The sequence below is a fragment of the Salvelinus alpinus genome, chromosome 9 (assembly GCF_045679555.1).
Source record: "Salvelinus alpinus chromosome 9, SLU_Salpinus.1, whole genome shotgun sequence".
Taxonomy (NCBI): Eukaryota; Metazoa; Chordata; class Actinopteri; order Salmoniformes; family Salmonidae; genus Salvelinus; species Salvelinus alpinus.
This window is the reverse complement of record NC_092094.1, coordinates 59,035,806-59,061,450: the sequence shown is the minus strand read 5'-3', so window position 1 is coordinate 59,061,450 and position 25,645 is coordinate 59,035,806. Positions and strand designations below refer to the sequence as shown.

The 25,645-nt window shown below is 40.7% G+C and overlaps 1 long non-coding RNA gene across 1 annotated transcript; it reads right to left on the bottom strand.

Moving 5' to 3' along the window:
- Window positions 1-684: 684 nt before the first annotated feature.
- LOC139530416 (uncharacterized) lies at window positions 685-23,562 on the bottom strand. The gene is made up of 4 exons (XR_011666026.1): window positions 23,396-23,562; window positions 15,376-15,468; window positions 4,417-4,521; window positions 685-778 (listed from the first exon to the last, which is right to left on the bottom strand). It is a non-coding gene; the product is annotated as an uncharacterized lncRNA (long non-coding RNA).
- Between the last annotated feature and the right edge of the window lie 2,083 nt (window positions 23,563-25,645).

The following is a 25,645-nucleotide window of genomic DNA, read 5'->3' as shown; positions in this document are numbered from 1 at the left end:
GACAGAGTTAGAACACGTGCTGACATTGTGCCAGGGGCTTAGCTAGCTAGCTGTAAGAAAACAAAACCCCAAAACATGTCAATAGTAGTTACGAGTCTTCGGCAAAGTCCTCAGCACTACCTATGTTACATCTGGGAAAATAGATTTGACTTACGTAGTAGTAGTAGTAGTAGTAGTAGTAGTAGTAGTAGTAGTAGTAGTAGTAGTAGTAGTGGTAGTGGTAGTGGTAGTGGTAGTGGTGGTGGTGGTGGTGGTACAGGCTATATATAAAAAATACACTTTTGAGAACAGCCATAATGATGACACTACATTTGAGCTCTTGCATGACATGAATATGCTATGGAGATATTTCATGAACCTTTAATAATGCGGTTGGGATCTGTTATAACACGTTAATGAAATGCTTATAGATGTGTATCGAATGCGTTATTGCTATGAGGTCAAAATAAAACGTTACCCTTCAAACCATACTTTCTTCAGACTGACAGTACTGTCAGACTGATTTGTTATAGACTGTCATAGCCCCAAATAAAAAAGTAAACATTGGCTGTTGATTTCATCAACATATTTTGGTGTGGTCTCAATTTTTTCTTAAATATCAAGATATGGTCCTGGTCCAAAAAAAGTTTGGGGAACCCCTGCACTAAGTAAACCAAGGAGTTAGCTACAGTAGAGAGGATTTACCTGGAAACAAGGTGTGGGAGGCCAGGCCTGGTCTCTGCACTTTGAACAGCTCCTGCTGGAGGAGCTGCTGGAACACTAGCTGCTGCCTAGAGAGCTGAGTGAGAGAGTGAGTGAGACATGCTAAGGGTTCAGTGTCTATGTTCACAGTGCTCATATTCACACATCCATAGAAGTTGTGTCAGTGTCACTTGGAGTCTGGAGCAGGTGCTGTAGTCCGAGCGACTCTGAACTCATTGTTACTCTGAGGCTGTCCTAATATGGACACCGTATCTTGGCTACATTGTCCATCAGCATAGAAACACACACAAAATAACTGTAACATTTTACTTGGATAGATTATGCGAGACAAGTTCCAAGTACTGCAACGCCTACTTGTAGGTTACTTCTCAACAATGCCACAACAATAAGAAATAATACAAGATACGAATACGAACATAATGTAAATGGCTTAGTAGAATAGAATATTAGAATAGAATAGAACATTTTAGCATAAGTATAATACAGGAAGGCACCATTTATAGTCCAATATTTACATGTGTATTGGAGAAAGGGGGGGATAGTGAGCAGTGCATAAACTGAGCATTATAATAAGAGTCTGTTAGCAGCAGTTGTGATGTGTGTGTGCATGAATGAGTGCATGTGTGCTAAGTGTAGAGCATCAGAGCGTGTTCAGCAGTCTGATGGTTTGTATATAGAAACTTTCTCATAGCCTCTTATCAGACCTCATGCTTTGATACCATCTGCCCCACGGTAAGGGAGAGAACAGCTCGTGGCAGTGGTGTGTGGGGTCCTTGATGATGCTGCGTTAACTCACTCGTTGTTGTTGGTTATCAGGCCTACAACCATGGTGTCGTGCAAAGCCTCGCAGTCGTGGGTGAACAGGGGACAGAGGACTGTGTTAAGAGTCAGTGTGGAGGAAGTGCCAATCCTCACAGTCCAGGATCCAGTTGCAGAGGGTGATGTCCAGAACCAGGGCTCTAAGCTTGCTGACAAGCTTATTTTTTATTTTACCTTTATTTAACTAGGCAAGTCAGTTAAGAACAAATTCTTATTTTCAATGACAGCCTAGGAACAGTGGGTTAACTGCCATGTTCAGGGGCAGAACGACCGATTTTTTTACCTTGTCAGCTCAGGGATTCGATCTTGCAACCTTCCGGTTACTAGTCCAACGCTCTAACCACTGGGCTACCTGTCGCCCCGAGCTTTGAGGAAACAATAGTGTTGAATGCCGAACAGCATGCTCATATACAGTAGTTGTTCCTCTTGTCAATAGCGAATAAATAGAGATGGAAATGGCATCTTCCATGGATCTGTTGGAGCGGTAGGAAAATTGGAGTGGGTCCAGTGTGCCTGGCATCCTGGCCTTGATGTTGGCCATGACCAGCCTCTCGAAGCACTTCATGATGTGAGGTGAGCGAGGTGGGGCGATAGTCGTTTGGGCATGTCATTTTTTTTTCTTGGACACTGGGATGATGGTTGTCTCCTTAAAGCAGGTGGGGACTACAGCCTGGGACAGGGACATTACATTATAGTATCATATAGAATAGCAGGGGTGCTCAACTGGGGGTCTGCGGAGGTACTGCAGGGGGTCCGCGAAAATAAATAAATATATATATATATAAAAAGTGGATTTATTTTATTGCAATGTTTTTATGAATATCACTAGCAACAACAGACAAAATATTTTTATTACATACCTACAGTATAAAAGAGGGGAATATCATATTTCTAATGACATCTCAACTCTGAATATTGAGCAAATTACACTCATTGGAGCTAATTGCACTCACTGGAGTAACTGAATTAGGCTTTCAAAAAGCACCCGAAGTGATGCTGGCTGCTGGCAAGCTTTTAACAAGAAATAGCGTTGCTTATGGGTACCTTCACGTGTGTGTAAAATATTACCGTGCTCAGATTAAAAAAATATATATTTTAGGTTTGTAATAAAATGTTGATTTTTTTAGCTACAATGGCATTTTCATTTACTGTATATTTGACTGTGATATGTGGTTGTCCCACCTAGCTATTTTAAGATGAATGCACTAACTGTAAATCACTCTGGATAAGAGCATCTGCTAAATTACTAAAATGTCAAATGTACATGTTTTATGTACATATCTCATTGCTGTATTGATTGACCCAAAAAATATGTTGCCATCACAAATGTATCATTTGTACAGTTCTTTATTTATGTATTTTATTTAACCAGGCAAGTCAGTTAAGAACAAATTCTTATTTACACTGACGACCTACACCGGCCAATTGTGCGCTGCCCTACCGGACTCCCAATCACGGCCGGCCTGGATTCAAACCAGAGTGTCTGTAGTGACGCCTCTAACACTGAGATGCAGTGCCTGCGCCACTCGGGAACCCAACTAGATATACAAATGTAGTTATTTGTTACATTTGACTGTGTAAAACCTAGCAGTACTATGTGAGGCAGATATATAGTGTTTTGCAAAAAAACATTTGTCTCTCTGAAATGTAACCATCAAGTGATAGATTTCAAACAAATGTATCTTTCATTGAACAACCCCATGCCGGGATTTGATACTTAAAAAACACACGTATAAGTTCTTTAAAAAATAAAAGCTAATTTACCAACATTTCCGAAAATGGGATATACACTGAGTGTACAAAACATTAGGAATACCTTCCTAATATTGAGTTGCACCCCCTTTTGCCCTCAGAATAGCCTCCATTCATCGGGGCATGGATTCTACAAGGTGCCAAAAGTGTTCCACTGGGATGCTGGCCTATGTTGACTCCAATGCTTCCCACTGTTGTGTCAAGTTGGCTGGATATCCCTGGGTGGTGGACCATTCTTGATAGACACAGGGAAACTGTTGAGTGTGGAAAAACCCAGCAGCATTGCAGTGCTTGACACAAACCGGTGTGCCTGGCACCTACTATCATACCATGTTCAAATGCACTTAAATCTTTAGCATTGCCCATTCACCCTCTGAATGGCAAACATACATAATCCATGTCTCAATTGTCTCAAGGCTTAAAAATCCTTCTTTAACCTGTCTCCTCCCCATCATATACACTGACTAGCTTTCACCTGGATTCACCTGGTTAGTCTATGTCACGGAAGGAGCAGATGTTCATAATGTTTTGTGCACTCAGTGTATAGCGTTTTGGCAAACACGCTTCAGTTGGACATACAAATTGCTAACCAGAGTAGTTACAAACACCACAGGAATGAAATCCTCAACATGTACACATGGATTTTGAGGAGAAGCTTCATTTCCAAAAGTTGTAAGCGGTCAAAACCATTGGTTTTTGAGACAGCAGTGTCTAATTAGCACATTTTCAAAGATGCGTTACAAGCTCAAAACTTTTTTTCAGCAAAAATGACAATTATGACAATAATTGTGGGCATTTGCATGACAATGAATCGTTACCACAAATTCCATAATCGTCCCAGCCCGAGTTACCTTTCTAGCAATAGGCTATGCTAGACTTTACACTTCTTCCAATTATAGTGTGGGGAGGTCAAAATAATGAAAACCAAATATATTCATTTTAAAGTGTTGATTACTTGTCTTTGCCATTACCATTCACCGGACAATAAGACAAGACGTGGAAAAAAACATATGATGGGAATCCCTTGGTCGCCAGATTGCCAGGGCGGTGGTCCCTGGGCAAGAAAAGGTTGAATACCTTTGTAGTATATTATAGTATAGTAATACAGCATAGTATAGTAATTTGGATTGGATCGTGCTGTACCTGCTGGAGCAGGATAGTGTGCTGCTGCTGTTGGAGCAGAGCCTGGAGCTGACCCGGGGACAGAAGCTGCTGCATCTGCTGAGGACTCATCATAGTCATTGAGACCTGTGTGAAGAAGAAGCGGCGGATCGGACATTGAGGAGACAGATAGGATGTTCTGGTGCTTACCTCTCTTGGAGGCTTTTATTTACAATATTAACAGGTGCTGGACTTATTGGCCCATAAACTTCGTACAGAAAATATCCCCTGCTTAGCCTGCTCTCCCTCAGGCAAAATCAACTGAGCACCTAGTACTCTTTCTAGGACCTCCCTTCAGCTAGGAATGTTCCACCATGACAGCCCTATAACACAGTTCTACCATAAATACGTAATTTCTCATGGACATATAACATTCTAAACAACAGTTTTACAAAAAACAAAGACTTCAATAACTTGTGCCATAACTTCTTCTTCAAGTCACACAATGCACATTCATTAAGTGATTCACCTCGGGATAATTAATCACTTTGGCTATTCCCGTCAACCAATAAATGTTCCTCGATGACTAATTTGCGCCATGCGCTCCATGACCCCTGTCATACACACAGGTGAGGAGAGAGAGCGTTTTCAGTGTAAAAGTGTTGCATAGGAAATGACACCCTATTCCAGGCAAATTAAAAACTGGACCTCAATGCCAGTTCCACTGCAAATATATATTCTTCCCCTCTAATAAAGGACTGATTTAGACCTGGGACAGCAGGTCAGTGCAATTAATTATCAGGTAGAACACAAAACCAGCAGCACCCCCTGGCTTGGATTTTAATACCAATGCCCTATTTCCTATATCAGGGCTCTCCAACCCTTTGTCACGTTCTGACCCTAGTTATTGTGTTAATTGTTTGTTTTAGTGGGTCAGGACGTGAGTTGGGTGGGCATTCTATGTTATGTGTTTCTATGTTGGATTCATGTTAACTAGCCTGATATGGTTCTCAATCAGGGACAGGTGTTTTACGTTTCCTCTGATTGAGAACCATATTTAGGTAGGCTGTTCACACTGTTTGTTTGTGGGTGATTGTTGCTGTGTCTGTGTTTGTTGCACCACACGGTACTGTCTCGTTCGTTCGTTCGTTCACAAGTTCAGGTCTGTTTAACGTCTTTTGTAGTTTATTCAAGTGTTCTTCGTGTTTTGTCTTCATTTAATAAATCATTATGTCTACATACTTCGCTGCGTGTTGGTCCGATCCATGCTCCTCCTCGTCTGAGGAGAACGACTTCGACAACCGTTACACCCTTTTCCTGGAGAGCTACCCTCCTGTATGTTTTCGCTCCAACCCCAGTTGTAAGTTACGTGATTCAGCTTATCAACCAGATAATTATTAGAGTCATGTCTGCTAGATTAGGGTTGGAGCGAAAACCTACAGGACTGTAGCTTTCCAGTAACAAGGTTGGAGAACGCTGTCCTATATAGTGCACTACCTTGACCTGAATTGAAAACATTGTACCATGCTCTTGTGGACTATCCATGTGCGTATATTCATTATATTGTCCACTCATTTTGACTGAAAATACCACCTTTCCCTGTATCATGCACTACTTTACACTCAGAATGTATATGATGGCGCCGGAGGAGAAGGCTGTCGTTTACGGGTTCCTAACAAATTGTGCTATTATGTGTAGTGTATGTTTTTTCGCATTATTTGTAACTTATTTTGTACATAATGTTTCTGCCACCATGTCTTATGACCAGAAAGAGCTTCTGGATATCAGGACAGCGATTGCTTACCTTGTACTGGACAAATATTTTTTCTTTAACGAGTCGGACGCAAGGTATTTACTTCAGACACAAGACAAGGCCCAAATACCATTCATTTGCATGAAGAAGAGACGGAGATAGCGCGAGGTGCCATGTAAGGATCCGACGGTGAGTGAGTAATCCCCCTGTACCATCAGTCCTATTAGCCAATGTGCAATCATTGGATAACAAAATGGTTGAGCTCCGATCCAAGACAATCTTACCAACGCGACATTAAAAACTATAATATCTTATGTTTCACCAAGTCGTGGCTGAATGACGACATGGATAACATACAGCTGGCGGGGTTTTCAGTGCATCGGCAAGATAGAACAGCTGCCTCCGGTAAGACAAGGGGTGGCGGTCTGTGTCTATTTGTAAATAACAGCTGGTGCACAAAATTGAATATTAAGGAAGTCTCAAGCTTTCTTATCATGATAAGCGGTACTCCACACTATTTACCAAGAGAGTTTATCTATATTTTTCGTAGCTGTCTATTTACCACCTCAAACCGATGCTGGCACTAAGACAGCACTCAATGAGCTGTATAAGGCCATAAGCAAACAAGAAAATGCTCATCCAGAGGCGGTGTTCCTAGTGGCCGGGGACTTTAATGCAGGGAAACTTAAATCCGTTTTACCTCATTTCTACCAGCATGTTAAATGTGCAACCAGAAGTAAAAAACCTCTAGACCACCTTTACTCCACACAGAGACACGTACAAAGCTCTCCCTCGCCCTCCATTTGGCAAATCTGACCATACCTCTATCCTTATGATCCTGCTTACAAGCCTAAACTAAAGCAGTCCTTGGTGTCCACATCACCAACAAATTATCATGGTCCAAACACACCAAGACAGTCGTGAAGAGGGCACGACCAATGCCCCTCAAGAGACTGAAAAGATTTGGCAAGGGTCCTCATATCCTCAAAAAGTTCTACAGCTGCACCATTGAGAGCGTCCTGACTGGTTGCATCATCGCCTGGTATGGAAACTGCTCGGCCTCCGACCGCAAGGCACTACAGAGGGTAGTGCATACGGCCCAGTACATCACTTGGACCAAACTTCCTGCCATCCAGGACCTCTATTCCAGGCAGTATCAGAGAAAGGCCCAAAAAATTGCCAAAGACTCCAGCAACCCTAGTCATAGACTGGAGAACAGCATGGCAAGCGGTACCGGAGAACCATGTCTAGGCCCAAAAGGCTTCTTAACAGCTTCTACCACTAAGCCATAAGACACCTTAACAGCTAATCAAATGGCTACCCGGACTATTTGCATTGTCCCCCCCCCCCATTTTTACTCTGCTGCTACTGTTTTTTTAGTACACTTTTTCTTACAACTGCATTATTGGTTGTAAGTAAGCATTTTACTGTAAGGTCTACACCTGTTGTATTCGGCGCATGTGACAAATACAATTTTATTTTTTATTTTATTTTATTTTGCACCTGTAAACCATATGGAATAGTATGGAATTTTGAAGACACAGGGGTAGCGCACAAGAGAACAGACATGTTCATAAATGTCTGACTACATGACCGCATAACAATAGGTTGCGTCCATTTCTAAAGGTGACCCTAGAATGAGAAGGAGCTGTGTTCACCGGATAATTAACAACATAATTACACGCATGATGTCACTCCTAATGGGAATTTATGGACATTATTCGAGACAAATACACACTGAATACTAACTGACCAGTGCCCAATGACACTGGTGAATGGCCACAGTGATAAAGAATAAACAGCAGCATGTTTTATCTTATATCAGGAACCTAAACAACTGACATGACTAAGTTAAACGTATGTCTTACGCAATCTGAGGACAAACTACACCTCTTGACAGATCTTAAATAAATATGTTATCAGTGTTTCAATTGCAAGAAAACATCAAATAAAAGACTGCAAAACAGAATATCAAATAAAAATGTACACTGTCAATATTTTGGTAATGCAAACACACTTAAAAGGTACTTTTTTTGTTCAGAAAACACACAAATGACGCAAACTATGATTCTGGAATGATGAAATAATAATCATTGTCGGCTCAATCATTTTATTTAACATTGATATCATGAAATATAAGTATGGAAATCACCTCTTGTGCTGCTACTCCATAAGTGCGGGGATAGTAGTGATCTTCATAACTATTGCCCCATTTCAAGGCTTCCTTGTCTAGCTAAAATTCTTGAATCGTTGGTAAATGTACAACTTTGCTCTTTATTTGGTAAATGTAATTTTTTAAAATTTAAAACAATCAGGGTTTAGGCCTGGGCATAGCACTATTACAGAAACCACTTTAGTTGTTAATGATCTTGACAATGGTTTAGACAAAAAAATCTAATGTACTGCTTTGTTAAAGGACCTGTCAAAAGCTTTTGATACTGTTGCTCATGCTATTTTATTGAATAAGTTGTCCTCTATAGGCCTGATCATGGTTTCATAATTGTCTTAGTGACAGAACTCAGGCCATTGATGGGAGTTTCTTGAAGTACATGAAGGTGTACCACAGGGGTCGATTTTGGGACCTGTTCTCATCACTATTTATATTAAAACCATTGGTCAGTATGTTAAAAATGGTTCATCTATATGCGGATGAGACTATTATGTATGCTAATGCCCCGACTGTTGATCTGGCTGTGTCAAAACTACAGTTCGATTCTATAGCTATGCAGGAATCCCTTGGTAATTTAAACTTGTGCAGCAATGACAGAAAGGTGAACGTGGTCAGAGAACCACTAAAGCAGCACCGCCCCCTCAAGAGTCTGAGCCTGCCTGGTACAAAAGCCAAAGTCCCCAGATGGGTGAGCGTAATATACAAGGATTATCTTAAAGCTGCTAATGAGAACCTTGACAACCTTGTACCTAGCTGTTAGGAATTCCGGTGGAGTACCATACCAAGGTAATGGCAGTGCTGGCAACAATTATCGTGGCCCTGGCGGTACAGAATAATCAAACGGTCTGACTGCACAGAGGTACTTGGAAAAGCGTGTGTGGGTGTTGGGGGGAAGGGGGGTATCCGAGCTCCATCAGCTAGGACTAGATATTGGTTAATCAAATCTTTCTATTCCTGCTCAATTTGGCAATTTGGCATGCCTTCTTAAAAAGAATAACTGTATACGCATTAACACATCAAGTCTTCTGTTGAGTTGGGCTCGGGGATTGAACAACTGTTAAATATTTGAGTTTGTGCTTGTGTGTGTCTGCGCCTTTGTGTGTATATATATATTTTTAAATCACTAGATGCACTATACCCGAGGCGAAGCCATTCACAATTATGTTGGCTGCGGATCTGGTTCTGTCCTATAGGTGGCACTATGTGCTATTTTTTAAAGGATGCGCTAAAGGCCCTAGGATCCATGTGTACAGGTCAGCCAGTCACTGGAATGACAACCCAACTTGACACGAGGGGGAGGCTTTAGAGCAGGGGTGTCAAAGTCAAATGGACGGAGGGCCAAATAAAAAATTTAGCTACAAGCCGAGGGCCGGACTGTTCGAATGTTCATTGAAAATTTTTTAAATGACGCATATAGTCTAGTGAACCTAATTGAACCTACTGAAAACCTAACAAATATATTCCAATATGATCAGATAAATAAAGCAATATTTTCTTATGGCTCTGTCAGTAATCTTTAATTTTCAACAGACACAAAAGACAAATTTCCTTTATATAAAAATCCCCATAACATGAACATTAAATGAAAGAAACCGGTATTCAAGGCACCATCAGTAGCCTATATTTTCTATTTTAGCAAAAGTGGGCTAAATTTACTTCAAAGAAAAAAACAATAATAGCAATTTTCTATCATCCACTCAACTGAAATATTTTTAAAATATAATTGGATTGAAATACAATAAAATAAAGTGCAAAAATCTATTAATCAAAAACAACACTTTGTTTAAGGAGAAGTAACATGCAGTGAAAACAAATATTAAACTTTAACTTTTAAACTTGAACTGAGTAAAAACTCTAAATATGTGATTGCACAGTAATGTTCACTTGTTTGAGGTTGAGGGTGATACTTGGTGGTGTCCCATCTTTTCCACAAGTTCATCAATGTTCGGGGTAAGGCTCTGAGCTGAGGAAATCCTCAGAATTGAGTGGAGGTGTTCAGCAGTAAGTCGACTTCTGTGTGATGTTTTGTTCAGGTTCATCAAAGAAAACAGTTGTTCACACAGGTATGTGCTGCCAAACATAGACAACGTTTGAGCAGCCTGGATGCGCAGCTGGGGCATTGTGTCGGGGAGGAAACGGGCGAACTCCGCAGCACCCACTGCCGCATATTTTGCCCTCAGTGCATCATTGCATTGGAGGTCAATCAACTCCATTTGGAGGTTTGGTGGTGAGCTTTCCACGTCAACAGCAAATGGGTTACCGAGCAGTTCCAACCTGCTTTTTTGTGCTTCAAAGTCAGCAAATCGGCGTCGAAAGTCAGCGGCAAGCATACCTATTTTATCAGCCAACTGTGCGCTCGGGAACGCACTGGTAGAGAGCTTCTCTTTCATGGTCTGGCAGCTGGGAAAGTGGCTCAAATTTTCTTTCCGCATCTGCGTCTCCCACAGAGTCAGTTTGGTTTTAAATGCCTTCACTGTACTGTACATATCAGAGATGACATGATCCCGACCCTGCAGCTGCAAGTTCATTGCATTCAGATGACTCGTAATGTCACACAGAAAAGCCATTTCACACAGAAACATTTCGTCTCGGAGTTGTGTTGTGTCTTTCCCTTTGCTGTCCAAGAACAGACAAATCTCCTCACGAAGCTCGAAACATCTTTGAAGCACCTTTCCCTGGCTTAGCCATCGCACCTCTGTGTGATAAGGCAAATCACCATGCTCCGTTTCTAACTCCGTCAGAAATGCCTTGAACTGGCGGTGATTCAAACCTTTGGCTCTGATAAAGTTAACTGTGCGCGTGATGATGCTCATTACATGCTCCATTTTCAAGGCTTTACCGCACAACGCTTCCTGGTGTATGATACAATGATAAGCTGTCAGCTCACCTGTCGCGTTTTCCTCTTGCATCTTTTCCCGTATCTTCGCCACCAGTCCGCTCCTGTGTCCACACATCGCAGGTGCTCCGTCGGTTGTCAAACCCACGAGTTTTTCCCAAGGCAGCTCCATCTCATTTACACAGCAGCCTACTGCTCGGTGCGTCACCGTTGCATTGTGGGAAATGTAGTATTGGTGCGTGTAAAAGATCTGCGGGCTGCCGGCTTGCTGCGGTCTGCGGGCCGGTTCTAATAATAAATCAAGATCATCCCAGGGGCCGTAAAAAACCTTCTCGCGGGCCGGATGTGGCCCGCGGGCCTTGACTCTGACATATATGCTTTAGAGGGTGGAATATTTGAGAACAATTAGAGGTTTACTTAGTCGCAGCTACAGTATGCTTAACAGTGCAAATATCCTGGTACAGCTATATGGACACTTAATTATCATGGTACTTCTTAATGGTACGTTTACAAATATATATTATGGTAAGTACAATCAAAACATTTATTTCATTATGGTAAGTGGTGTGAAATAAGTATATCTAGTTATAATTGTCATGGCTTAGCAGATAATAAGAAAAGACAATCAGTTTTTACCTGGCCTAAAGATAAGGAATATAATATCTCTTGTTTACAAGAAACTCATTCTAAACCTTTAGATGAAGTTGTATGGAAAAAGCACGGGGGGGGGGGGGGGAGTCAATAGGAGTGGTATCAATTTACAATCATTTTGGTCCAAATGTGCAAACTGTTCAAACAGATCCACAAGGAAGGTGGATCCTATAAACAGATTTGGCTCATTAATCTATATGGCCCAAATAATGATGATCCACACTTCTTTGAAAATATGCATAATCATTTATCAAGTTTACAGGCAATATATGACTCAATAATTTTGTTGGGAGATTATAATACGGTTTTAAGTACCTCAATAGACCAGAAAGGAAATCACTACAAAATATCACCCTCATGCACTTAAGGAAATTATGAATATTATGGATATAGTGTAACTACTGGATATATGGAGGCTTAAAAATCCTTACCTACTGAGATATACATGGCGGAGGCTCAATCAAGCTAGTCGTCTTGACTACTTTCTTATGTCATTTTTGCTGGCACCAAAAGTTAAAAGAGTGTTGATAGGGGACAGACAACACTTAGTTCAACGGGGCATCTCTAGCAGGGAAGAAATTTGACTAAATTACTTGTTGGAAAGGTGGCATCCTATGACGCTGCCACGTTAAAAGTCACCAAGCTCTTCAGTAAGGCCATTTTACTGCCAGTGTTTGTCTATGGAGATTGCATGTCTGTGTGCTCAATTTTATAGACCTGTCAGCAACGGGTGTGGCTGAAATAGCCAAATCCACACATTTTAAGGGGTGTCCACATACTTTTGTATATATAGTGTAACATAGGTACAGCAGATCCCCTTATTGTATGGGACACTTTTAAAATTGCATTTAGAGGCCATACAACTCAACACTCATCTTTAAAACAAAAACTATTTAAGTCAAAAGAGTTCAGATAGATAGCAATAAAAACTAACATAGAGGCACAGAATAAGTTAGAGGGAAAAAAAAAATGGAGGAACAATCAAATGTAATAAAGCGAACTGGATGGAATATGGTGAAAAATACAGAAAACTTTTTTTAGTCTTCAACATATAATTACTACCAAAAAGAATATACATAACCTTGTTACAAATGACAGAGTAATCCATGATTCCTTAAACAATATTTTGAAAGAGGAAGCATAGTACTTTAAGCATATGTTTTCATTTCAGTCTCCTCCATGTCCACTAACTGAAGTTAATTGTAAGGATTTTTCTTATATTAATAGTGCGAAATGAACAGCTATGCAAAAAGACTCATGAAAAGGCCTAATTACTAATTACAGAGGAGGAAATTGGAGACGCAAATTAAAGAATTTTAAACCACTCCTAAAACAATGGTAGACTATCTGATACCTAGCAAGAAGGTCTGATTTCACTTTTACTGAAACAGAACCCAGATGGTAAATATAAAGATGCAGTCAACCAAAAAACTGCTGACCCCTTACACTTCGGTGTTGTGAGGCCAAAATCCTAGCAAAATGCATAGCGCATAGAAATATAAAAGGTATTGTCGGTTATTTTTCATCCTGATCAGACAGGTTTTCTACATGGAGATAATATAAGACAAGTACTGGAAAGACTATAACGCTATGAAAAATCTGGGAAACCAGGTCTGGTATTCATAGCTGACTTTGAAAAGGCCTTTGATGAAGTATGACTGGAATATATACACTGCTCAAAAAAATAAAGGGAACACTTAAACAACACAATGTAACTCCAAGTCAATCACACTTCTGTGAAATCAAACTGTCCACTTAGGAAGCAACACTGATTGACAATACATTTCACATGCTGTTGTGCAAATGGAATAGACAAAAGGTGGAAATTATAGGCAATTAGCAAGACACCCCCAATAAAGGAGTGGTTCTGCAGGTGGTGACCACAGACCACTTCTCAGTTCCTATGCTTCCTGGCTGATGTTTTGGTCACTTTTGAATGCTGGCACTGCCAGAGCCCTGCAAAATGACCTCCAGCAGGCCACAAATGTGCATGTGTCTGCTCAAACGGTCAGAAACAGACTCCATGAGGGTGGTATGAGGGCCCGACGTCCACAGGTGGGGGTTGTGCTTACAGCCCAACACCGTGCAGGACGTTTGGCATTTGCCAGAGAACACCAAGGTTGGCAAATTCGCCACTGGCGCCCTGTGCTCTTCACAGATGAAAGCAGGTTCACACGCACATGTGACAGACGTGACAGAGTCTGGAGACGCCGTGGAGAACGTTCTGCTGCCTGCAACATCCTCCAGCATGACCGGTTTGGCGGTGGGTCAGTCATGGTGTGGGGTGGCATTTCTTTGGGGGGCCGCACAGCCCTCCATGTGCTCGCCAGAGGTAGCCTGACTGCCATTAGCTACCGAGATGAGATCCTCAGACCCCTTGTGAGACCATATGCTGGTGCGGTTGGCCCTGGGTTCTTTCTAATGCAAGACAATGCTAGACCTCATGTGGCTGGAGTGTGTCAGCAGTTCCTGCAAGAGGAAGGCATTGATGCTATGGACTGGCCCGCCCGTTCCCCAGACCTGAATCCAATTGAGCACATCTGGGACAACATGTCTCGCTCCATCCACCAACGCCACGTTGCACCACAGACTGTCCAGGAGTTGGCGGATGCTTTAGTCCAGGTCTGGGAGGAGATCCCTCAGGAGACCATCCGCCACCTCATCAGCAGCATGCACGTGGAGGCCACACACACTACTGAGCCTCATTTTGACTTGTTTTAAGGACATTACATCAAAGTTGGATCAGCCTGTAGTGTGGTTTTCCACTTTAATTTTGACTCCAAATCCAGACCTCCATGGGTTGATAAATTTGATTTCCATTGATAATTGTTGTGTGATTTTGTAGTCAGCACATTCAACTATGTAAAGAAAAAAGTATTTAATAAGAATGTTTATTCATTCAGATCTAGGATGTGTTATTTTAGTGTTCCCTTAATTTTTTGGAGCAGTGTAGTATAATGTGTATTTTTTGTTGTATTATACAGTGCAGTGTCTCAATATGTCTTACCTGTTAAAATAAATGGAAACAGGATGCACCTGAGCTCAATATCGAGTGTCATAGCAAAGGCTATGAATACTTATGTAAATAAGGTATTTTATTTGTCATTTTTTTAATACATCTGCAGAAGTGTATAAAAACCTGTTTTCACTTTGTCGTTATGGGGTATTATGTGTAGATTGCTGAGGATTCTTTAAAAAATTAGAATTTTTTAATAAGACGGTAACGTAACAAAATGTGGAAAAAGTCAAGGGGTCTGAATACTTTCATATATATATAGTATAATGTGTATTTTTTGTTGTATTATACAGTGTCTCAATATGTCTTCCCTGTTAAAATAAAGGTTAAAAAAAAAATAATAATATATGGTATAATATAATTTTAGTATAATGAAATTATTTTTCTATTTTTCTATTTTTTTTTTTCAATTATTATTATTTTTTTTTTACTTCAGTTTGTTTTAGTAAATACTTTCTTTACACTTATTTTTCTTAAAACTGCATTGTTGGTTAAGGGCTTGTAAGTAAGCATTTCACTGTAAGGTTGTATTCGGGCGCATAACAAATACAATTTGATTTTGATTTAATACTCACCTGTAGGGGCCGTGGTTTGGTATGGCTCTTTGCAGAGTTCAAACCACTCTTCTTCTATTGCTGCTGGAGTAATATCTTAGCTGCCTGCAGAACCTGAAATGAGAGGACACATCCAGGATTCTGCCAGTATCATCCCAGTACCAACCCAGTACCATCATGGTATAATCACAGTACCATGCTAGCACAAACCCAGTATCAGACTATTGAAATATGTCTTAAACCAGTGAGGTAGACTTTTGCATGTGTTTGGTACTGTTTGTCCATTCCATTGTAGCCATTACAATGAGCTCTTCCTCCCCATTTCTCCCTTCACCTGCCTCCTCTGACTCAAACATGCTGGCTAAAGTGAAAACCATATTGTTTTTCTGAGTGGCAGAAGGTAGCAGGAGGAGCCATACCAGACAAAAGGAGAAGGGGAATAACATAACAAGAAAGTGTAGGCTGTATAGAAATAATAATGCTTAAAATAATGATGCTTAGCGATTGACATTATACCTAAAGCGGACATTTCCATTGGCTGCATGGAATCACATTAAGAGCCAAGTTTGAACATTGGAATGTGGGATGAAATCTACATCGCCTCTATTAGGCTGAAAAAACTCCAAATTATTTTATTTAATAATTTTCAATTTAAGCATAGTTATTTCTATATAGCCTACACTTTCTCGTTCTGAACTAGTGGGACCTTCTAACATGAGTGGGATGAGTGTGGCTTCTTGACAATGATCAAGAGCAGCTGCTCACCGATTTGACAGCTCCAATGCTGCTCCAAACCTCCGACACCAAACCATCAGCTATGCGGTGGTCGGCTATCGCAGGTTACCTTGATCTGTAGCTGGCTAGATTAACTAGACTAAGGCCTAGATTCCCTAGGCCTTAGTCTAGTTAATCTAGCTAGCTACAGAATCTAAACTTGTAGTAATTATGGCCTTATTGATTTAGCTAGTGACTCTCACTCAGATATCATGGCATGAGCCATTGCAACATTTGTAGAATTGCAGGAAATTAGCCGTAAAACTGCAAAAAATATTGTTTGGTAAAACAAACTCATTTGTTAACTTTAGTCATGACTTCCGCCGAAGTCGGCTCCTCTCCTTGTCGACTTCCGAACGCCGCCCGAACGTCACCAGTCTTCTAGCCATCGCCGCTCCATTTTTCATTTGTTCCGTTTCCCGCACACCTGGTTCACATTCCCTAATCACACTGCATATACAGTGGGGAGAACAAGTATTTGATACACTGCCGATTTTGCAGGTTTTCCTACTTACAAAGCATGTAGAGGTCTGTAATTTCTATCATGGGTACACTTCAACTATGAGAGACGGAATCTAAAACAAAAATCCAGAAAATCACATTGTATGATTTTTAAGTAATTAATTTGCATTTTATTGCATGACATAAGTATTTGATACATCAGAAAAGCAGATCTTAATATTTGGTACAGAAACCTTTGTTTGCAATTACAGAGATCATACGTTTCCTGTAGTTCTTGACCAGGTTTGCACACACTGCAGCAGGGATTTTGGCCCACTCCTCCATACAGATCTTCTCCAGATCCTTCAGGTTTCGGGGCTGTCGCTGGGCAATACGGACTTTCAGCTCCCTCCAAAGATTTTCTATTGGGTTCAGGTCTGGAGACTGGCTAGGCCACTCCAGGACCTTGAGATGCTTCTTACGGCGCCACTCCTTAGTTGCCCTGGCTGTGTGTTTCGGGTCGTTGTCATGCTGGAAGACCCAGCCACGACCCATCTTCAATGCTCTTACTGAGGGAAGGAGGTTGTTGGCCAAGATCTCACGATACATGGCCCCATCCATCCTCCCCTCAATACGGTGCAGTCATCCTGTACCCTTTGCAGAAAAGCATCCCCAAAGAATGATGTTTCCACCTCCATGCTTCACGGTTGGGATGGTGTTCTTGGGGTTGTACTCATCCTTCTTCTTCCTCCAAACACGGCGAGTGGAGTTTAGACCAAAAAGCTCTATTTTTGTCTCATCAGACCACATGACCTTCTCCCATTCCTCCTCTGGATCATCCAGATGGTCATTGGCAAACTTCAGACGGGCCTGGACATGCGCTGGCTTGAGCAGGTGGACCTTGCGTGCGCTGCAGGATTTGAATCCATGACGGTGTAGTATGTTACTAATGGTTTTCTTTGAGACTGTGGTCCCAGCTCTCTTCAGGTCATTGACCAGGTCCTGCCGTGTAGTTCTGGGCTGATAACTCACCTTCCTCATGATCATTGATGCCCCACGAGGTGAGATCTTGCATGGAGCCCCAGACCGAGGGTGATTGACCGTCATCTTGAACTTCTTCCATTTTCTAATAATTGCGCCAACAGTTGTTGCCTTCTCACCAAGCTGCTTGCCTATTGTCCTGTAGCCCATCCCAGCCTTGTGCAGGTCTACAATTTTATCCCTGATGTCCTTATACAGCTCTCTGGTCTTGGCCATTGTGGAGAGGTTGGAGTCTGTTTGATTGAGTGTGTGGACAGGTGTCTTTTATACAGGTAACGAGTTCAAACAGGTGCAGTTAATACAGGTAATGAGTGGAGAACAGGAGGGCTTCTTAAAGAAAAACTAACAGGTCTGTGAGAGCCGGAATTCTTACTGGTTGGTAGGTGATCAAATACTTATGTCATGCAATAAAATGCAAATTAATTACTTAAAAATCATACAATGTGATTTTCTGGATTTTTGTTTTAGATTCCGTCTCTCACAGTTGAAGTGTACCTATGATAAAAATTACAGACCTCTACATGCTTTGTAAGTAGGAAAACCTGCAAAATCGGCAGTGTATCAAATACTTGTTCTCCCCACTGTATATATATTCCTCTGTTCCCCCTGTGTCTTTGTGTGGAATTGTTTTGTTTTGTGTTTATTGTATCGTGCCAGTCTGGGTTTTTCACCCTGGGCATTGCCTGTACCCTATTGGGGAAATTTTGGTGAAACTTATGGTTGTATTCTTGACGGTATTTTGCACTTGTCACTTCTGCCGGTTGACTTGAGATGTAGCTGTTTGCACCCGTCTGTTATCTTGGCAAATAAAGTCGCCTGATCACCTATCTCTGCTCTCCTGCACTTGACTCGAATGACCAGCATCGAAAACCTTGACAACTTTTTGTTAATATATATTTTTCTGCCTACAGATCCCTCTGTATGTATTGTATTATAGTTTTTAATGTGAGTTAATGTGTAGCGGCTAATTGCATAGCTAATCAGCCATGTGAGTGAAGCTACAGCAACCAATGTGATCATGGCTGGGGTAATTTCGGCTTGTTTTTGCTTGTTTTCTCCAAATAGCATTTGAGAGTTTTTTAAAATTGTATATACATGCAGTAAATGAGCTCCAACGTAAAATATATTGGATGGGCGATGGGGGGTAAACCTCAAAAAGAATTTATAATGGATTATTCGTATAAGTTATTATAAAGTGTTACCAACTCAGTAAAGTGGGAAAGACCACATATTAACACACACAGACCATGGTCTCAGCAGGACTCCGTGATTAAATAAAGGTTAAATGACAGGTTTTACAAGGAAGAAAATTGCATCATTGTATGCACAGACATTACCAGCCTCTCTAAACAAACAGTGTCGCTGAACGCATCCAATTTGTCCCACATTTCAAGCAGAGCCATGATTTTGAGCTATGAATAATTAGACTACTATCAAACACTCTATACAACAAAGACAAGATACATGGCCAGTTTCAAAGTCACTGACTGAGGTGTGAAAGATGCACGCATGTGTGCATGCAGGCTAGTGTCTGCATGCACACACACACACATTAAATACACATTAAGATACAAACATAGTCAACTAAAAACAAACACATTCTTCCTTCTAAAAATCCTTTGTCAGCTGTCTGAATTGCCCTAGGGACACCAAAGCATCCAATCGAAACGTCTTTTAAAGAATATTCCAAACATAGGTAAATCAGCCTTTAACTTCCTTGCACCCTAACTCTGTAGACACCAAAAGGAGTCTCCAGAGTTAACCAAACCTGTGAACGGGTTTGCTAACTAGTCATTTTAAATCTTAACAGTGATGTTAGGTAAGTTGGAAGATTGTGGAGCAGGGCTTTGTAAACAAAAATAGCGAAATGATGTGATCAACGGGATTTCAAAGAGGTCCAGCTAACCTTTTGGTAAATAATTTAGTGATGAGTAATAAAACTGTCTCCTGTGATAAAACGAAGGGCACTTTGATAAATGACATCCAGGGGTATACGAGCGGTGGCAGCTGCAATTTGATAAATAGTATCACCATAATCAAGAACAGGTAGAAAGGTTGACTGCACGATCTGCATCCTACTGACTAGAGAGAGGCAAGATCTGTTTCTGTAAAAAGAAGCCCACTTTAAATCAACATGTACTTAGTTTGCCTTTATTAAACACAAGTTTTAAGTGAGTAAGGGCTTCCTACACAGCTGTAAAATCTGACTGTAGCCTTGTCACAACCAGGTCATGCGTCGGGGCAATTGCTTACATAATAGTAATATCCACATATAGATTAAATATATTTTTTTTTACAGATTGACCAATAGCATCTATATGAATACTGAAAAGAGCAGGTCCTAGTATCGTATTCTGGCATTAAGATAATCATGTAACCATCAGCAGGTGTCAGAGCCCAGGCCAATCGATGACAACTTGTTCAATAAAATAGCATGATCAGCAGTATCAAACGCTCTTGACAAGTCCACAAACAAGGCAGCATAATTCATTTTATCGTCTAAAGCACAGGTGTCAAGCTCATTCAACAGAGAGCCAAGTGTGTGTGGGTTCTCTCTCTTCCCTTGTATTTGATTGATGAATTAAGGTTACTCATGAGTAAGGTACTCCCAACACCTGGTTGTCTAGGGCTAAATTGAAAGGTAAAACCAAAAACCTGCAGTTACACTAGGTCCTCCATGGAATGAGTTTGACACCCCTGGTCTAAAGCAATGACAATATCATTAACAACTAATGTGGTTGCAGTGATAGTCTTGTGCCCTGGCCTAAACCCAGATTGATTTACATTCAAAATACCATGCTCAGATAAAAGAGTGAAGTTGCTTATTTACCAAAGATACGAGCTAGACAGGGAAGCCTGGAGATGGGACAATAATTATCAAGATCACTACTATCCCTGCTCTTAATGGTTTCCATACTTCTGGAATATTTCCTGATTAACAATGTTAGATTTAAGATATGGGTTACTGAGCCAGCAATGAAGGTGGCAGCACACTTGAGTAGACTCTGTTCCAATTGATTAGCCCCTGTGGATTTCTTGGATTTTTGCCAAAATGCAAAAACTTAACAACCATATTCCGAGTCAATCTGCAAAATTCCAGAAACAACGTTTAAGCCACCCTTAGAGAAAGTAGAGTTAGACGATCTTTCCAAAATATAGCCCGTTTAAGTTAAATGAAGATAAATGCATCAATGATGAGTCTGAATTAATTTGTTGAGGCAGAGAGGAGGAAGTGCAACCCTTCAGAGATTGTACAGTTTTCCAGAATTTAGCCAGATTCCCCTTACAATTAGAAAGAGTGATTACATATTAATCAGATTTTGCCTTTCTGATTAGTCTTACACATTGATTCCTCAAATGCCTAAAAGATTGCCAATCCGGACCTAAGCCTGTGTTTTTGGCCTTGTCTCAGGCAACATTTCTCTTGTGAATGACTACGGATAAGTCAGAAGTGAACCAGGCATTCGATCTACAGTACCTTAAACTCTCAGAGTTTTGAAGGAGGCATGATTATCTACAATAGTATTGAAGACATTTGTAAAAAAGCTTAAAGGTAAATCATGCTCAGGGATAGCTGAAATAAATGTAATTAAAATAAAGATAATGTAAAAAAACTTGTTCACAAAAGTTTTTAAAGTTCTTCTTAAATGCATAGATTTATGCATTCTCACATCTCTGACACAGACAACTGGGCAATGGTCACAAAAATCCAGTGTGGAAACTCCACTAGCGACATATTTATCTAGTGTATTCGTCAAAATAAGATCAATCAGGGTAGATTAGGATTCGGACATGGAAGCTCAGTTATCAGCTGAGGTAGTTTTGCTCACAACAAATATCCTTCAGCGTCGCTGACACTGGCGTCCTCCAATCAATATTAAAATCGCCCATAATTAGTAGTTCAGATTAACCATGCTTAGATAGCAATTCAGAGAAAATTGCTACGAGCACATGAGGGAGCAGAGGGAGGGTGATACTCTGCTATTAGTGTCAGATGGTTATCATGACCATGGCTCACATTAACAATGAGACAATCAAACTTCTTAGGGATTGAGGTAGCAAGAGATACAGAAACATTTCAATTGTCCTTTGTAAATATGGCAACACCCCCACTTCTGCCAATTCTGTCTGACCTGTAAACATTATAACCAGACAGAGGCACATCAGAGTCCAGCACAAAATATTCAACCAAGATTCAGAAATTACCAGAATGTCCACATTGGATAGAGAAGCCATAATTTCAATAAAATCCTTCCTTGAAATCAAACTTCTGGCATTTACATGAACAAATTCAAAACCGCAGCTGCGGGATTTCAGGTCAGATGGAGTCTCTAATACAAGGTAACCCGTTATTAGAAAATACCATGGGATTGCTTTGAATTGGTATAGGCACAAGATTGTCTAGAACTGAAACATTTGGCCTACAGTATGCCTCTAGCAAAGACGTGGGTTGAAACAAGAGTCAATGAGGGTTACCTGTTGCGGATCTCCCAATTAGAGGTTGATGCGTGAACATGGCTACTGCGGCCCTGTGGGATTCTGGCAGAAATGGGACTCAAGTTCTAGTCAAGCTCGAGATGGGACAGGATCGACAGGGGGCATTTCATAAAAAATAAAAATTGATAAAAAATAAATGATCCCCTTCGACTCACTCTCGCACCTTGCAGTTGGAGCCAGTCACTACTTTACCTCAGATGCCAATGTAGGCTATGTCTGTGAATAAAGAAGCACTTAAGAGAGGAAATGCATCATCTAGTTGCAGCCAAGGACCCATCACTAACATTAACATTAGAACCAAGGAAAGAGCGATGTTTTAGCTGCATTTGATAGAGTTGTCTTTGACCGAGTACATGGCTGTGGTTTAACCAAATAGGCTAGGTTACCAACCGGAGAGCGGGACAAGCGGCCTGACTCGCTTAGCTGCTCTACTCCCAACAACTATACCTGTCAAGCCCAATTGTTTGCTATTTAATTAAACCTGTGGCATCTGAAGTAAAGAGATAAATAACACATAGATTGACTGATGCAGTACTGCTGTTGTAAATGTTAATGTTCTTGTTGTAAGTGGTGTAGCCTAAGTGTTCATATTTGTGCAGTGCTCAGTTGTAGGCTAGGGTTTTATATGCTGAGCAGACCATCCTACTGGGGTCTCTGTCCTCATCATCAAGCCTTAATCATCTACATTTGTCATTTAAAAGATACTCATCCAGACTGACTACAGTCAGTGCATTTAACTAAGATAGTTAAGACAACCATATTGCATTACTGAAATGATTTTCAATACTTCCTAAAAAATACATAATAGCCTACATATTTCTGCACATAGAAATTTGCCCGGAGCCGGGAGTGATTTAAAACATGCTCTTTGACTACAGTCAGTGCATTTAACTAAGATAGGTAAGACAACCATATTGCATTACTGAAATGATGTTCAATACTTCCTAAACACAAGCAATAGCCTACATATTTCTGCGCATAGAAATTTGCATGGGACAGCGGGATTTTTATCAGAAGGGACAGGAAAGTTCCGTGGTAATAGAACTGTTGCTGGTTCAGGACAGTACAGGACATTTTTTTTACAGGAAAAGACGGCAACAGGAATGAATTTTCACCCGTGGTAACCTCTACTCCCAATCCCACCCACGACAAAAATATATACATTATCTGCATATTTCGAATAATTTAACTCAATGTACATTTCAGATCTACACTCTCATGATAAAACTATCATCACATAGCTTAGAATAATTGTACGTTATTTAGATGACTAAATAGAAAAACTTACCATCTAGACTGAGAAGTTCAAGCATAACAGCGTTGGGCTTCCCAAGACCTGCAGTCATTGAGAGAATGAGAGAGGATAATAGGATGGAACTAGTTGAGTGTTTATCTGAGGAGGAGGAGTTGGAGGGGGAGGAGTTGCAGTGGATGGAGAGATGGAGGGAATGGCAGTTGTGGTTTGAAGTGATGGGTAATTTCAAGAATTGTGGTAGCAGGATCATGTTTTGGTATGCTTGTCACCGGCAGGGGCTGGGGAGTTTGTCAGGATCAAAAGAAAAATGAAAGGAGCAAAGCCGAGGTAAAAAGATAAGGGAGAAACCTGTCTCAGTCTTCTGAATACCTAACCTTAGGTGTAAGGACCGATGCTGGAGTAGAGAAGCAGGTATGGAGAGTCAAACATTTGATTGGAACAAGACATGGAACAAGACAGGAACAGCGTCAGCACATGGGTATACAAGGACATATGACAATCAATGCTGAAGCGGGGAACAGACAGCTATAGGGGAGGTCATGACAGAGCTAATTGAGTCCAGATGAGTCCAATAATCGCTGATGCGTGTGCCGGGGAAGGCAGGTGTGCATAATGATGGTGGCAGGAGTACGTAATGCTGGGGAGCCTGGTGCCCTCGAGCACCAGGGGGGAAGAGTGGGAGCAGGCGTGACACTTGGAATAGGATACAATTTCTCAGCGTGACAATTGCACACATTTTAATGCCAAAGACACACCAGAATGGCTTTACAAGAGGTGTTGAGTGTTCCAGGTGGGTCCAGTCTCAGTCCTGAACTTAAATCTGCTTGAAAATCAGACACGGTTTGAATATTGCTGTCCATCTATGATTTCCAAATAAATGTACTGAGCTTGAGCAGTTTTGACAATATCAATGGATATATCTTGCCCTAAGAGTTGTGCAGAGTTGGTAGAATCTTATTCAAAATTATTTACACCTGTAATTGCTGCCAACGGTGCTTCCACCAAGTATTAACTCTGAGGTGTGAAGACAAATGCATCTGTTTTTTATTTATTTAGAAAATGTTACATACTTTTTCTTTCACTTTGAAAATGTGGAGAAGTTTGTGGAGATTTGAAGGAAGAAAATGTAATGCAATATCTTTTTAGATTTAATTTTAAGGCTGCAAAGTGTGACAACTGTGCAGACTTTTCCTTGGCACTGTCACGTTCGTTTAGAGATGGATTGGACCAAGGTGCAGCGTGGTAGGCGTACATCATAAATTTATTAAATGAACACCAAAAACAAGAAAGAATAAACGACATGTAAAGTTTTGTAGCGCTAACACAGCAACTAACCAACAACAAGATACCACAAACTAAAGGTGGAAAAAGGCTGCCTAAGTATGATCCCCAATCAGAGACAACGATAGACAGCTGCCTCTGATTGGGAACCATACCCGGCCAACATAGAAATAGAAAAACTAGAATGCTCACCCAAATCACACCCTGAACTAACCAAATAGAGAAATAAAAAGGCTCTCTAAGGTCAGGGCGTGACAGGCACTGTATCTTTTAAATATCTTAGAGTGGTATCATGCTTCAAAAAGAAAATGAAATGCCATTGATAGATAGCAGCGTGAAGAACAAAAAAAAGTCTGCAGCTAGCCAGCTGTCATAGCATTTGTCAAAGAACTATTTGCAGTAGTGTTTGTGCAACACTTAGCTCAGGCTCCATCTGAGGATGATGGCATTATGCACTGCTAACTAAAAACAAATAAAAATGCCTGTGATTGCACTGTAACACAGGGACAGGTGGTAAACAAAAGCAGCATTTAAACACATTTGCATGTCGCCTATTCAAAATGTTATAATATATTTAATAATTTAGGTAAAACCAAGTATATGTTATTTTCCAAATAATGTAAAAATGTATCTGATGATTTATGCATATGTACTTTGGATGGTGCCCTCAGGGCTATTACCAGGGTCTGAGTTTTAGTGAGGTTAGGTTAAAGAATGTTAATTAAGAAAGTTTAAGCCCATTTACACAATTTTAAAACTCTAAAATGCTATTTCGAGAACAGCAAAAACGAAATAATTCAGTCACCATTTATTCCGGTTATTGACTATGGCGATATCGTCTATATCAGTGGTTCCCAAACTTTTATAGTCCCGTACCCCTTCAAACATTCAACCTCCAGCTGCATATCTCCTCTAGCACCATGGTCAGCACACTCTCAAATGTTGTTTTTTGCCATCATTGTACGCCTGCCACACACGCTATACAATATATTTATTAAACAT